Source organism: Podarcis gaigeae (genome assembly GCF_964106915.1).
Source record: "Podarcis gaigeae genome assembly, chromosome: 7".
NCBI classification, from domain to species: Eukaryota; Metazoa; Chordata; class Lepidosauria; order Squamata; family Lacertidae; genus Podarcis; species Podarcis gaigeae.
In genome coordinates this window covers 38264933-38277966 of record NC_139683.1, presented here as the reverse complement: position 1 = coordinate 38277966, position 13034 = coordinate 38264933, and the positions used below count along the sequence as shown (strand labels likewise).

Below are 13034 nucleotides of genomic sequence, written 5' to 3'. Positions count from 1 at the left end.
AATTCTGGGCTTTTTGCCCTGCCAGACAAATTTTGATATATCTTTCTGCCACCTCTTGAAACAATCCATCTTGTCCATAATTTGTAAGGTCTGAAACAAAAATAGCATTCTAGGCAATACATTCATCTTAATAGTAGCGATTCGACCTAACAAGGACAATTTCAACCTTGACCATGTTTCTAAATCTTTCTTTACTTCTGACCAACATTTTTCATAATTATCTTTAAATAAATTCACATTCCTAGATGTTAAGTTTACCCCCAGGTATTTCACTTTTTTCGTTATTTCCAAACCTGTTTCACTCTGAAACCTCTCTCTTTCTTCCGTTGTTAAATTTTTCTCCAAAACCTTTGTTTTCTGTTTGTTCAATTTAAATCCTGCTACCTGACCGAATATTTCAATTAGTTCTAGCACTCTTTTGGTACTAGAGTCTGGGTGTTGCAAAGTCAAAACTAGGTCATCTGCAAATGCTCTTAATTTGTAGTGTCTAGCTCCGACCTGAACTCCTTTAACCAACTGGTCCCTTCTAATCATATTTAACAAAACCTCCAGGACTGATATAAAAAGCAGAGGGGATATTGGGCAACCCTGTCGTGTACCTTTTTCTATAGATATTTCTTCCGTTACCACATTGTTTACAATTAACTTTGCTTTTTGTTTAGAATATATTGCACCTATACCGTTTTCGAAACCTTGGCCTACCCCCATCCCTTGGAGATTCTTCTTCATAAAACTCCAACAAATGTTGTCAAAGGCTTTCTCCGCATCCACAAAAATCAAAACCGCTTTTCTGTTAATGTCAACTTCTAATAACTCCAAAATGTCTATAATGTTCCTCACATTGTCTGACATATGTCTCCCTGGGAGAAAGCCAGTTTGGTCTTTATGAATCTCCCCTATCAACACTCTCTTCAGTCTTTTTGCCAAAATGTCTGCAAAAATTTTGTAATCCACATTTAGTAAAGATATTGGGCGGTAGTTTTTAACCTGGTTCTTTTCAGTCTCTGATTTCGGTATAAGTGAGATGAAAGGTGCCTTTTTCCCCTCCATAATTTCATTGCAAACTTCCTTTAATGGTTGTATTAACCAATCCTTCAGCATTTTGTAGTATCTGGCAGTCAAACCATCTGGTCCTGGTGATTTTCCCAGTTGCATATTCTGAATGGCACCCTCTATCTCTTGTTCTGTTATTTTCTCATTCAAGATCCTTTTATTTTGTTCTGAATTTTTTGGTAGTCCATACTTTCTAAGGAATTCTTCAATTTCTTGTTCGTTTACTGGCCCTTGTGTATATAATTTCCTAAAAAAACTTTGAAAACAATTACTTATCTCGTTGGGTTTGTAGATAGTCTTTCCCTCCATCTCTAAACTCGTCACTGTATTCAATTTCTGCCTCTTTTTTAGTTGCCATGACAAAAGTTTCCCACTTTTATCTGCTGATTCAAATGTTTTTTGTCTCATTTGCTTTATTTTCCATTCTATTTCTTGATTCATCAATTCCATATATTGCGTCTGGTAATACTTTATCTCTCTCAAGATCTCTTGAGACTTTGGTTTGGACCTCAATTTCTTTTCTCCTTCTTTCATTTTTCCTAGAATTTTTTCTTTCCTCTCATTTTGTCTTTTCCTCTTTATAGAGTTCTGTTGAATTAGGAAACCTCGCATCACGGCTTTGCTAGCGTCCCAGATTGTTCTTTTCTCCACGTCTGTTCTCAAATTTATCTCAAAATAATCTTTCAATGTTTTTTGGGCCTTTTTATAAATCTCTTCATCTTTAAATAGGGTGTCATTCATTCTCCATCTAAAGGATCCAGTTGTTGTTAATTTCATCTCCATCTTTACCGCGTTATGGTCGGAGCAGGTTTTTGGGCAGATTTCTATTTTTTTGGTTATTGGCGCCAGGCTGCTAGTGATCCAAATTTGGTCAATTCTTGTCCATGTCATTTTTGCTTCAGAAAAAAAAGTTCCCTCTCTTTCAAGAGGGTTCCTTATTCTCCAGATATCAGTCAAATCCATAGTTTCAGTCATTTCAAAAAAGGTCTTTGGTAGTCTCCCCTCCTTTGAAATCGCTTGTCTCTGTGCTTTATCCATGTTTGTGGAGACGACTCCATTCATATCTCCCATCATTACGATTTTATAATCCAGAAAGTCCATTAAAGTCTCATGCAACTTCTTAAAAAATTCGGCCTTCCCTTCATTTGGTGCATAAACTACGACTATCAAAATTTTTTCTCCTTGAATTTGTATTTCGATTGCCAGGTATCTTCCTTGTTCATCTTTAAACATCATTTTTGGAACCAATTTTTCTTTTGCATAGATCACCACTCCTCTTTTCTTCACTTTGTCTGATGAGATAAATTCCTGTCCAAGTCTCTTATTTATCAATAATTTCCTGTGTGTCCTGGCAATATGGGTTTCTTGCAAACATATTAAGTCTAATTGTTCTCTCTTCAAAATATGAAAAACTTGGCGTCTTTTTCAGGGAAGGTTCAAACCGTTACAATTCCAGCTAAGAAGTTGCAGAGACATTTTGTTACTAAGTGCCTGTTCCTCCAACTGCTCCAAGTTTCTGTTCTTCTTCTGATGGTGGTAGCAAAAGTCCGAATGACAGGTTAGCGATATCAGTTGGTTCTCCTTCGTCTACAGTTCCTTTCTGCAGGTCTTCCCGGTATCTCCCCAGAAACTGTTCTTTATCTTGGATTGTTCTTATTTTGATCTTCCTTTCTTTGAAGTTAAAGGACAAGCCCTGTGGAAATTCCCATCTAAAAGGAATGGCGTTTTTCTTCAGCAGGTCAACCAATTCTTTAAAGAGGGTTCTCACCTCCAAAATGTATTTAGGGATATCTCTAAAAATCTGTACTTGAGAATTCTGGATCACCAAGGCTTTTTGGTAGTGTAGGTTCAATATTTTATCTCTCTGTTCCTTGGATCCCAATGTAATTAGGCAATCCCTTGGTTTCTTTGCCTGCCTCCTGCCTAGCCGAAAGGCTGTTGTTATTTCAATCTCAACTCCTTCTCCTTCTCCCCATTCCTCATGCCAAAATTCTGCAAAGTTGTTTTTAAGGAATCCCACAAGGTTGTCCCCCTCACTCTCAGGAACCAGTCTAAGTTTCAGATTCTTCTCCTTTCTCTGTAGTTCCCATAAAGAGAGGGTTGCATCATGTTCATTTACTTTTTTCACAATCGGCTCAAACCTTCCCCTTGTCTCCTCTGCAGTATTTTTTGCACTTTCAGCAATCCTTCGTGTTTCAGAACTTTCTCGAATTAATTTATTTATGGAATCTGTGTTAGATGATACACTTGCCGTGTTCAAGTCCAATCTTGCTGTCAATTCTGTCAATTTTTTAGAATTTTCTGTGGACTGCTTTGTCAGCTCTATGGATTGCTTTGTCAGTGCTTCCAAAGATTGATTTATTTTGACCAGTGCCTGAGTCATAGAATCCATAGAAGCTGTTACTGTCTTTTCCTGTGCAGCTGGTGTTGTATCTGATATTGAGCCCCTTTTCTTCTGTGCTTGTGCTTGCGCTTGTTTTGATTTATGTCTAGTTACTATCTCATCCGCAGGGCCACTCATGGCCTCAAGGTCGTTCTCACCGAGAAGACTTGCAAGTGGAAAATCCCACTGTTTCTTTTTTCAGTGTGAAAGTTTCTCTTTAAACCCTCTAGAGGGAGCTTTCAATTGTATCCGAAGGGAAATGGGTAACAAAGGAGCAAGGAAAACATAGAGCAATGAGCCAAAAGTTCAAGAGTCGATACTGTAAATCCACAAATGTTTCAATTTAACCAAAAGTTCAACAGATTTATTAAAGTCCAGCAGCTTAGTTTCCAACAAATCCTTACTTTGTATCCAATTTAGACTGACAGTTCTCCTTTCCCGGTGCCTTACTCAGGCAGCCCGACCTGGGGGAGTTTGGCAGTGAAAGGTCTTTTTTCTACGATTATTTCCACGCAGGAACAATATCCAATTTTATCTTCCCCCCTTCTCCTGCCAATTGGGGGGAGTATTTAAGTCCAATGTCAGGTTTGACAGTTTGCAAAAGGTTTTTTCTTTCAAATATGGCTTGCTATTTTCGTTGCTTTGCTAATCATGCAGTTCGGGGGGGCAGACTTCCTTGTTTAGTGCCTTCCCCGTTTTCAGCCAATTTTCAAATCTAATGTCCCGTTAAGTCCCTCAATCTTACTCACGGGTGTTGCAGTCAATTCTTTCTTTCAGGAAGGAATCGGCGCTCTCCGTTCATGGCGACGCGGCTTCACTCCACAAGCTGGGTAGCGACTCTCAGCACCGCGCTCACCCTGATGCCGCTCCGGAGCCTTTAAAAAGGCTCCTTTACAGTACCGGGGGGCGCAAAAGGTGCCCGCTGAGTCTCCTTGTTTACAGGCTTCTGCACCTGTAATTTTAGGGGTCCCCCGCTCGCCGTAGCGGGTCGGACCCGAACTTGCGGAGCAGTCCTGCCTCGGAGCTCGAGGCTAGAACCGCCATTAAACGATGGCGCCGACCGGAAGTCTCCTTTTTTTAAAGACTTTCTTCAGTGCCTCTATTGCATCTGCAGAAAACAGCAGCAGGAGACTTTTTCAGGTGGTTCGCAATTTAGCGGAACCACCTGCTACATCAGGGCCCAGTACGGGCTACATGATCTCCTGCAATGATTTTGCAAAGTTTTTTACAGATAAAGTCACTCAGATTCGGGAAAAGGTAGACTCCACCGTGGGAGCAGGGCTGGGGCAGGACAGTGCTAGAGTCCTGTCTAGTCAAGTTACGTGGGATCAATTCCAATCTGTTACCTCCGAGGATGTGGACAGGCTGCTTGGAAGAGTGAAACCAACCACCTGTCTCCTTGATCCTTGCCCATCCTGGCTTATAAAAGCTAGTTGGGAAGGGGTGGGTGATGGGCTTCGCAGGGTGGTGAATGTTTCTCTCTGTGAGGGAGCCTTCCCAGACCCGCTGAAAGAGGCGGTTATCAAACCACTTCTTAAAAAAAAAACATCTTTAGATGCTGCCAATATGGCCAACTATCGCCCAGTCTCAAACCTTCCATTCTTGGGCAAGGTTATTGAGCGAGTGGTTGCTGAACAACTCCAGGCACGCCTGGAAGAAGTGGACCATTTGGATACCTTCCAGTCGGGATTCAGGCCTCATCATGGCACTGAAACTGCCTTGGTTGCACTGGTCGATGATTTCTGGCAGGCTAGGGACAAAGGTGAGAGGTGTTTCCTAGTTCTACTGGATCTCTCAGCGGCTTTTGACACCATCAACCATAACATCCTTCTGGACCGTCTAGTGGGGCTGGGAGCTGGGGCGCATTGTTATACAGTGGTTCCGCTCCTTCCTCCTGGGCCGAGTTCAGAAAGTGGTGGGGGGGATGAGTGTTCAGACCGCTGGGCTCTCACTTGTGGGGTGCCTCAGGGTTCTGTCCTCTCCCCCATGCTTTTCAACAACTACATGCAGCCACTGAGAGAGATCATCAGGGGGTTTGGGCTGGGTATTCATCAGTATGCAGTTTATACCCAGCTCTACCTCTGGAAGCGGTTGGAGAATGGTTGGCGGCTAACAGATTGAGGTTGAATCCTGACAAGACAGAAGTACTGTTTTTGGGGGACAGGAGGCCGGCAGGTGTGGAGGACTCCCTGGTCCTGCATGGGGTAACTGTGCCCCTGAAGGACCAGGTGCGCACACTTGGGAGTCATTCTGGACTCACAGCTTCCATGGAGGCACAGGTCAATTCTGTGTCCAGGGCAGGCTGAGACCCTACCAGCCCGCGAACTATCTCGCCAGAGTGGTGCATACTCTGGTTATCTCTCGCTTGGACTACTGCAATGTGCTCTATATGGGGCTACCTTTGAAGGTAACCTGGAAACCACAATTAATCCAGAATGTGGCAACTAGACTGGTGACTGGGAGCAGCTGCCGAGACCATATAACACCCGTCTTGAAAGACCTGCACTGGCTCCCAGTACGTTTCCGAGCACAATTCAAAGTGTTGGTGCTGACCTTGAAAGCCCTAAATGGCCTCGGTCCTGTATACCTGAAGGAACGTCTCCACCTCCATCGTTCTGCCCAGACACTGAGGTCCAGCGCCAAGGGCCTTCTGGCAGTTCCCTCACTGCGAGAAGCCAAGTTACAGGGAACCAGGCAGAGGGCCTTCTTGGTAGTGGCGCCCACCCTGTGGAAAACCCTCCCTTCAGATGTGAAGGAAATAAGCATCTACCTTATCTTTAAAAGACATCTGAAGGCAGCCCTGTTCAGGGACGTTTTTAATATTTAACGCTGTACTGTTTTAACACTTGATTGGGAGCCGCCCAAAATGGCTGGGGAAACTCAGCCAGATGGGCGGGGTATAAATAATAAATTATTATTATTATTATTATTATTATTATTATTATTATTATTAGATATGAGGAGGGGGAGATGGTAAACCTTATTCCCAGATATTTACAAAAGTGAGTGGCTAAGGATTTTAGCAGGTCCTGAGTAAATCCAGCAGAGTTGAAATAGAGTATTTAATTGATAACAAATTGCATGCTTAAAAAGATGTGGGTTACATGGAGTAGTAGAAAAGCAAACGAACCAGGAAAAGTGTGGAGGGAAGTCATATGGTATATGTATACAGGCTGTATTTGGTACGTAGTTGTAATGGGGGGGAGGGGGTTAAACATGCTCTCTGTTCTCGTTTTTGAAAATGCAATTATTATTATTTTTAAAAAAGATCATACATGGTTTTTATGCATGAATGCACAAACACGCACAAAGGGAGAGATGCTATCACAGAAACTGACAAATAACACAAGTACTAGCACATTTGCAAAGTCAGCAGGGATTGTTTGTGGAGATTCCTGCATTAGATGACCTTGTTGAGGACTGGAATAACCGGCTCTTGGCAGCCATTGATGAGATCGTGCCTAAGCGCCCTCTGCGACCCCGTCGAAACCGGGCCCCTTGGTTTACTGAGGAGCTCTGGAAAATGAAGCGGGGTCTCAGACGGCTAGAGCGAGTATGGCAACGGACTCGTGACGGAGCCTCAAGAACATCTTATAGGACGCTTATGAAAGCCTATGAGATAGCTATGAAAGCTGCTAAGAAATCTTACTTTGCAGCTTCCATTGCATCCGCTAGCTCTCGCCCGGCACAACTTTTTAGAATAATTAGGTCAATAACGTCCTTAGGAGGACAACCAAATTTAAGCACAAATTCGACCCACAGCTGTGAGGCATTCACGAGCTTTTTTGCGGAGAAAGTCCTGTTGCTCCGCCGTGACCTCCCTGCCAATTTAGATACAGTGACTGAACTGGAGGCCCCTCGACTGACTTCAGGTCCAGTGTTGGACCATTTCGATCGGCTACTCCCTACTGATGTGGATAGATTCCTCCAAGTTGGTAGGCCCACCACCTGCCTCCTTGATCCGTGCCCGTCTTGGCTGATTAGGGAGTGTTCAGATGTTGCGCAGACCCCCCTGGTTGAAATTATCAATTTGTCCCTTGACACGGGGACATTCCCAGGGGAACTGAAGGAAGCAGTGGTGTGTCCACTCTTAAAGAAAACTTCCTCAGATCCCTTAGATCTATCCAATTACCGCCCAGTTTCAAATCTTCCATACCTGGGTATGGTAATTGAGAGAGCGGTTGCTGAACAGCTTGGTAGGTTTCTGGAGAAAACATCGGCATTAGATCCATTTCAGTCCGGTTTCCGTCCTGGTTTTGGGACGGAGACGGCTCTGGTTGCCCTAACAGATGATCTCCGTAGACAACTGGATCGAGGCAGGTCAGGACTGCTGATCCTTTTAGATTTGTCAGCAGCCTTTGACATGGTTGATCATGATCTTCTGAACCACCGCCTCACAGACGTGGGGATACAGGGCGTAGCCCGTAACTGGCTGTGCTCTTTTATCTCTGGTTGGGGACAGAGGGTGGCACTAGGGAGGGAAATGTCGTCGTGCCACTCCTTGGTGTGTGGAGTGCCGCAGGGTGCAATTCTCTCCCCAATGCTTTTTAACATCTTTATGCGCCCCCTTGCCCAGATTATCCGGAGCTTTGGGCTGGGCTGTCACCAATATGCTGTTGACACTCAACTCTATCTGCTGATGGATGGCCACACCAACTCGGCCCCGAACACACTGACCAGATGCTTGGAAGCTGTAGCTGGATGGTTTCGTGGGAGCCGATTGAATCTAAATCCTTCAAAGACAGAGGTCCTATGGCTAGGTCAGGATGGCATGGGGATGAGGGACCAACTCCCTTCTCTTGCGGGGGCCCAATTAGTGCCATTGCCTTCCGTTAAGAGTTTGGGTGTAATCCTTGACGCCTCCCTTTCCATGGAGGCGCAAGTTACAGCAACAGCGAAGGTGACATTTTTCCACCTTCGCCGCATCAAGCAGTTGGTCCCTTACCTTTCCCGCCCTGACCTGGCCACAGTGATCCATGCGACGCTCATCTCCAGGCTTGACTACTGTAATTCGCTCTACGCGGGGTTGCCCTTGAAGCTGTCCCAGAAACTCCAGAGGGTGCAGAACTCTTTCTCCGGCCTGGTGGAACGCTCTGCCTCATGAGACCAGGGCCCTACAGGATCTGATTTCTTTCCGCAGGGCCTGTAAGACAGAGTTGTTCCACCTGGCCTTTGTCTTGGAGCCAGTTTGATTCCCTCCCTCTCTTTCTTTTTTCTTTTCCTTCTCCTCCGGCGATGAGGCTACATTTTAATATTTTAATGTTCCATTATTTTAATGTTGTATTTTATTTTTGTTTTTAAGTTCTAATCATTCATCTTGTTTTTATTATTGCTTGTAAGCCGCTCTGAGCCAGGCCTTGGCTGGGAAGGGCGGTGTATAAATAAAAAATTATTATTATTACTGCAAAGGGTTAACTAGACAACCCCTGGGTCCCCTCCGACCTCTACACTTTAGGATTCTAAAAACAAAAGTTTTTACTTACATTCCTGGTAAGCCTAAATTGCCTTTAATTCAGTCAACTCTCTGGAGAAGCACCTGAAATCCTGTCTGCTGCACTTTTTCGATGTCTAATTTCCAGCCGTATTGAAACACGTCTCTTTATGTAGTGGTGTCAAGAAACTGTGAAAGGTGTGCCATCTGTATGAAGAAACTAAGCATTGTGAAAACAGCTTAGGGCGCCGGCTGCTTGGAAGTTGTGGCCATTTGTAATCAAACATGAAATATGGAGTCACACCTACAATAGCATTGGCACGTGACTCTTTAATTCAACAGCAAATGAGGATTTCATTAACGCTACTAGGTTAGAATACTGAAGTAATCATCCTCAGTAATCAAGTCTACTCCAGTAAACTTGACCAATCACTTATGCTCCAGGCATTTTCTGAGATCTCCAATACCATCTATTTGATCACTGTAATTAAATCCTGCCATGCTGATTTTACTGCAGGCAGCTGGTTGAAAAGCTTCTTCAGGAGTTGCCCCTGCAGTATGCATTGCTTGATCAGGAGCAAAAAAGTTCCAGGTTGACATGCTTTGACATCAAAGGGTCTCTGGTATTCGGTACATGTTCAGTATTGTCAGGTGGAGGCGAAAGAAGTCCAGCATGCATTTGTCAATTGTCAGCAATGTTTGCATACACATATGATGGTCTGTTTTACTCTCTTTTCGAGAGGAGAGGTATTCCTTGTAACAGAGAAGTAGTATTTTCCTACATTAAGCGGGATTTGTCAACGGGGGAGAAATAATGTGATGCAGTCATGGACACATTAAAAACAAATATCCATGCGAAAAGGCAAACAGAACCAAAAAACAAGAAACCCCACACGTTTCTGATCTTCCCTAATGGATTTCTGCCTCCCACTCCCTTGCAGAGACATGAACAAGGCATGTTCTGTCTCTTGTGTTGGGCCTGTCTGGTGTACTTTTTCGTAGGCTAAATTGGAGCTGTATTGAGAAACATCTCTTTACATGGTGGTTTCGAGAAACTGTGATAGGTGTGCCATCTGTATGAAGAGACCAAGCACTGTGAAAAAGAGAGAAGGTTTAGGGAGCCAGCTGCTTGGAAGTTGTGGTCATTTGTAATCAAACATGAAATATGGAGTCACACCTACAATAGCATTCCTATGGCACAATAATATATTGGGTCACAGAGTAAAGGCAAAGTGTGTTCTCTCTCTTTGATTGTAGCTTCTCTCCAAGCCAGGTACAATATGTATGTTGTGTAATACATACGGGGGAGAAATAATGTGATGCAGTCACAGACACATTAAAAACAAATATCCATGAGAAAAGGTAAACAGAGCCAAAAAACACAGCTTCTGCCAACCTAGCACTTTGAAAGCATACCAGCGCAAGTAGATAAATAGGTACCACTGCGGTGGGAAGGTAAATGGCATTTCCATGTGCTCTGGTTTCTGTCATGGTGTTCCATTGCAGAAAAGAGATTTAATCTTGCTGGCCACATGACCCGGAAAGTTGTATGTGGACAAATGCCAGCTCCCATGGCCTGAAAAGCGAGATGAGAGCCACAACCCCATAGTCTCCTTTGACTAGACTCAACTGCCCAGGGATCATTACCTTATTTTCTTTTTTTACAACCCTCAAAATACCACAAATTGCAAAAGGAGCCAAATAAATTCTCTATGCTAAGTTGTCCACACATTTATAAAGATACAGGTATTGACATACTACCCCCTCTAAGTAAAAGAGTTTTAGTTTTCACTTTTGCTAGAATGAAACTGCAGCCACATTTCTTCCAGACTGCTTTTCCATTTGATTGCTTCTGTGTTTTAAAATAATTTGTCGTTTGTAGACAGCATTCATTCCATCTTCAGCTAGATCTCCCATCTTGGCTTCATTTGCTTTACAATCTTAGGGTTTTTTAAAATATGCCAAACATATCATTGTGGCGACCATAACATAGGTTTAAGGTGCCATTTGACTCTGATCTGAGCTTTTATATCTACATTTCTGATCTTGTCCACTGAATTGCTGTGGTGGCAGCCACCATTTGAGCATGTATGATGTCCTTTAATCTCTCTTCTCCAATGAAAAACTGAAGGAGAATACAGCCTACAGTATACAATAGATTTAAAAACAAACCCAAAAGCAGATCTTAGTGGCACACTTGGATTGTTGGAAATATCCAGACAGATCAGGCTGAATTATGTTTTACTACTGAAGAGCAGCAGTGGTAGAGGTGAATCCTATGTATTTTAATCTGATTTTTCTGTTCATTTCCCCCAAGATTCTTTCACTTACCAGTTTCTAACTGATTTGACAATTCTTCTCAGTTACATAGAGAATGAAATATATGGTTGTAACAGAGGATGTCTTTCACTTAACTATATAGCCCTCCCCTGCAATTCTGTAGCTAAACCACTGAGCCTAGGGATTGCTGATCAGAAGGTCGGTGGTTCAAATCCCTGCAATGGGGTGAGCTCCTGTTGCTCAGTCCCAGCTCCTGCCAACCTAACAGATCGAAAGCACGTCAAAGTGCATGTAGATAAATAGGTACCGCTCTGGCAGGAAGGTAAATGGTGTTTCCGTGTGCTGCTCTAGTTACACCAGAAGCAGCTTAGTTATGCTGGCCACAAGACCTGGAAAAACTGTCTGTGGACAAACGTCAGCTCCCTCGGCCAGTAAAGTAAGACGAACACCACAACCCCAGAGTCGTTCGCGACTGGACTGTTAGGGGACAGAACTACAGTAACCCTTACTGTGGGTGTCTGCTATAGGCCACCAAGACAGACTGAAGACTTGGATGATGCCTTCTTAGAGCAGATTAACAAACATTTAAAAAGGAAAGATATAGTGCAGGCTACTCCCCATTTACATGGGGGTTACATTCTGAGGAACCACACATTGAAGTGAAATCATGTACAGTGGTACCTCCGTTTGCAGATGGGATCCGTTCTGGAGCTCTAGATGGGTTTACGCAACCAGAGGTGCCTGTTCTGCGCACACGTGATAGAGCGCTTCAGCGCATGCGCGTGGAACAATAGAGCGCTACTGCACATGCACACGGGGCGAAAACCAGGAAATATCCTTCCGTGTTTGCCATGTGCGTATCCCAAAGGATACGTAATAAGAGGGGCACATAGGTAGAGGTACCACTATTGAAACACCACTAAAAGAGCCTACAAACTCCCTGTGGCATTTGCCCATTCCTTGTGATTATGTTTGTACAGGAGGGATGGAAATGGTTAATGTAGACTGACTAATGAGAAAGCTCAGAGGCGGAGCCTATCCGGTTTTGAGGCTCAGGCCAGGGGTTTACCATGGGAGATAAAGGAGTGAGGGTCAGACAGAGGCATAGTGGTTGTGACAGAGTGAAAAACACAGATAGAAGTGAGAGAGAAGAGTGTGACAGTGTGAGATGGTGCCACATCTAGTTAAGGGCGCACATTTGAGAAACCGTTCTGAAAATATTTAAAACTTGTTTGTTTTTCAATAAACTTTAATCTTCGTTGTTGACTTTACAACCTGACTGAGACTCAGTATTTCACCAGAAGATACCTGGTTGGTGGCAGCGGAAGAATAAAGCAGTGGTGTACAGGTCAATAGTCCGTGAAATGACCGGGGGCTCTGTACGATTGCTACACTCCCCCTTCCACACCCACTCCAAAAATGTGACATTTTGGGGTCATTTCTGGGTTTGGTGCAATGCATGGTTGCACACATATTGAAACTCAGCCTCAACAAGTTTAAGAATCAATAAGTTAAGGAAAGGGAATGCTGAGTGGTGAACATAATGCACAAAAGTATACCATATTTTTTGCTCTATAAGACTCACTTTTTGACTCCTAAAAAGTAAGGAGAAATGTGTGTGCATCTTATGGAGCGAATGCAGTCTGCGCAGCTATCCCAGAAGCCAGAACAGCAAGAGGGATTGCTGCTTTCACTGCGTAGTGATCCCTCTTGCTGTTCTGGCTTCTGAGATTCAAAATATTTTTTTCATTGTTTTCCTCCTCCAAAAACTAGGTGCGTCTTGTGGTCTGGTGCATCTTATAGAGTGAAAAATACGGTATATAACGAAGCCTAGCTCTGGATGTATAGATTGAGGGAGTCAGTGTGCAGAATACAATTTAGAACTGA

The 13034-nt window shown here is 43.6% G+C and overlaps 1 protein-coding gene across 1 annotated transcript in view; it reads right to left on the bottom strand.

Annotated features, from left to right (window-relative positions):
- LOC310849399 (DGAT1/2-independent enzyme synthesizing storage lipids-like) overlaps positions 1-9155 on the bottom strand; it is a gene marked incomplete at its 3' end in the record, with an annotated part of 29865 nt that extends 20710 nt beyond the window's left edge. The window contains exon 1 of the mRNA XM_083749559.1: positions 8920-9155. The remainder of the gene's footprint in view (positions 1-8919) is intronic.
- Positions 9156-13034: the final 3879 nt, after the last annotated feature.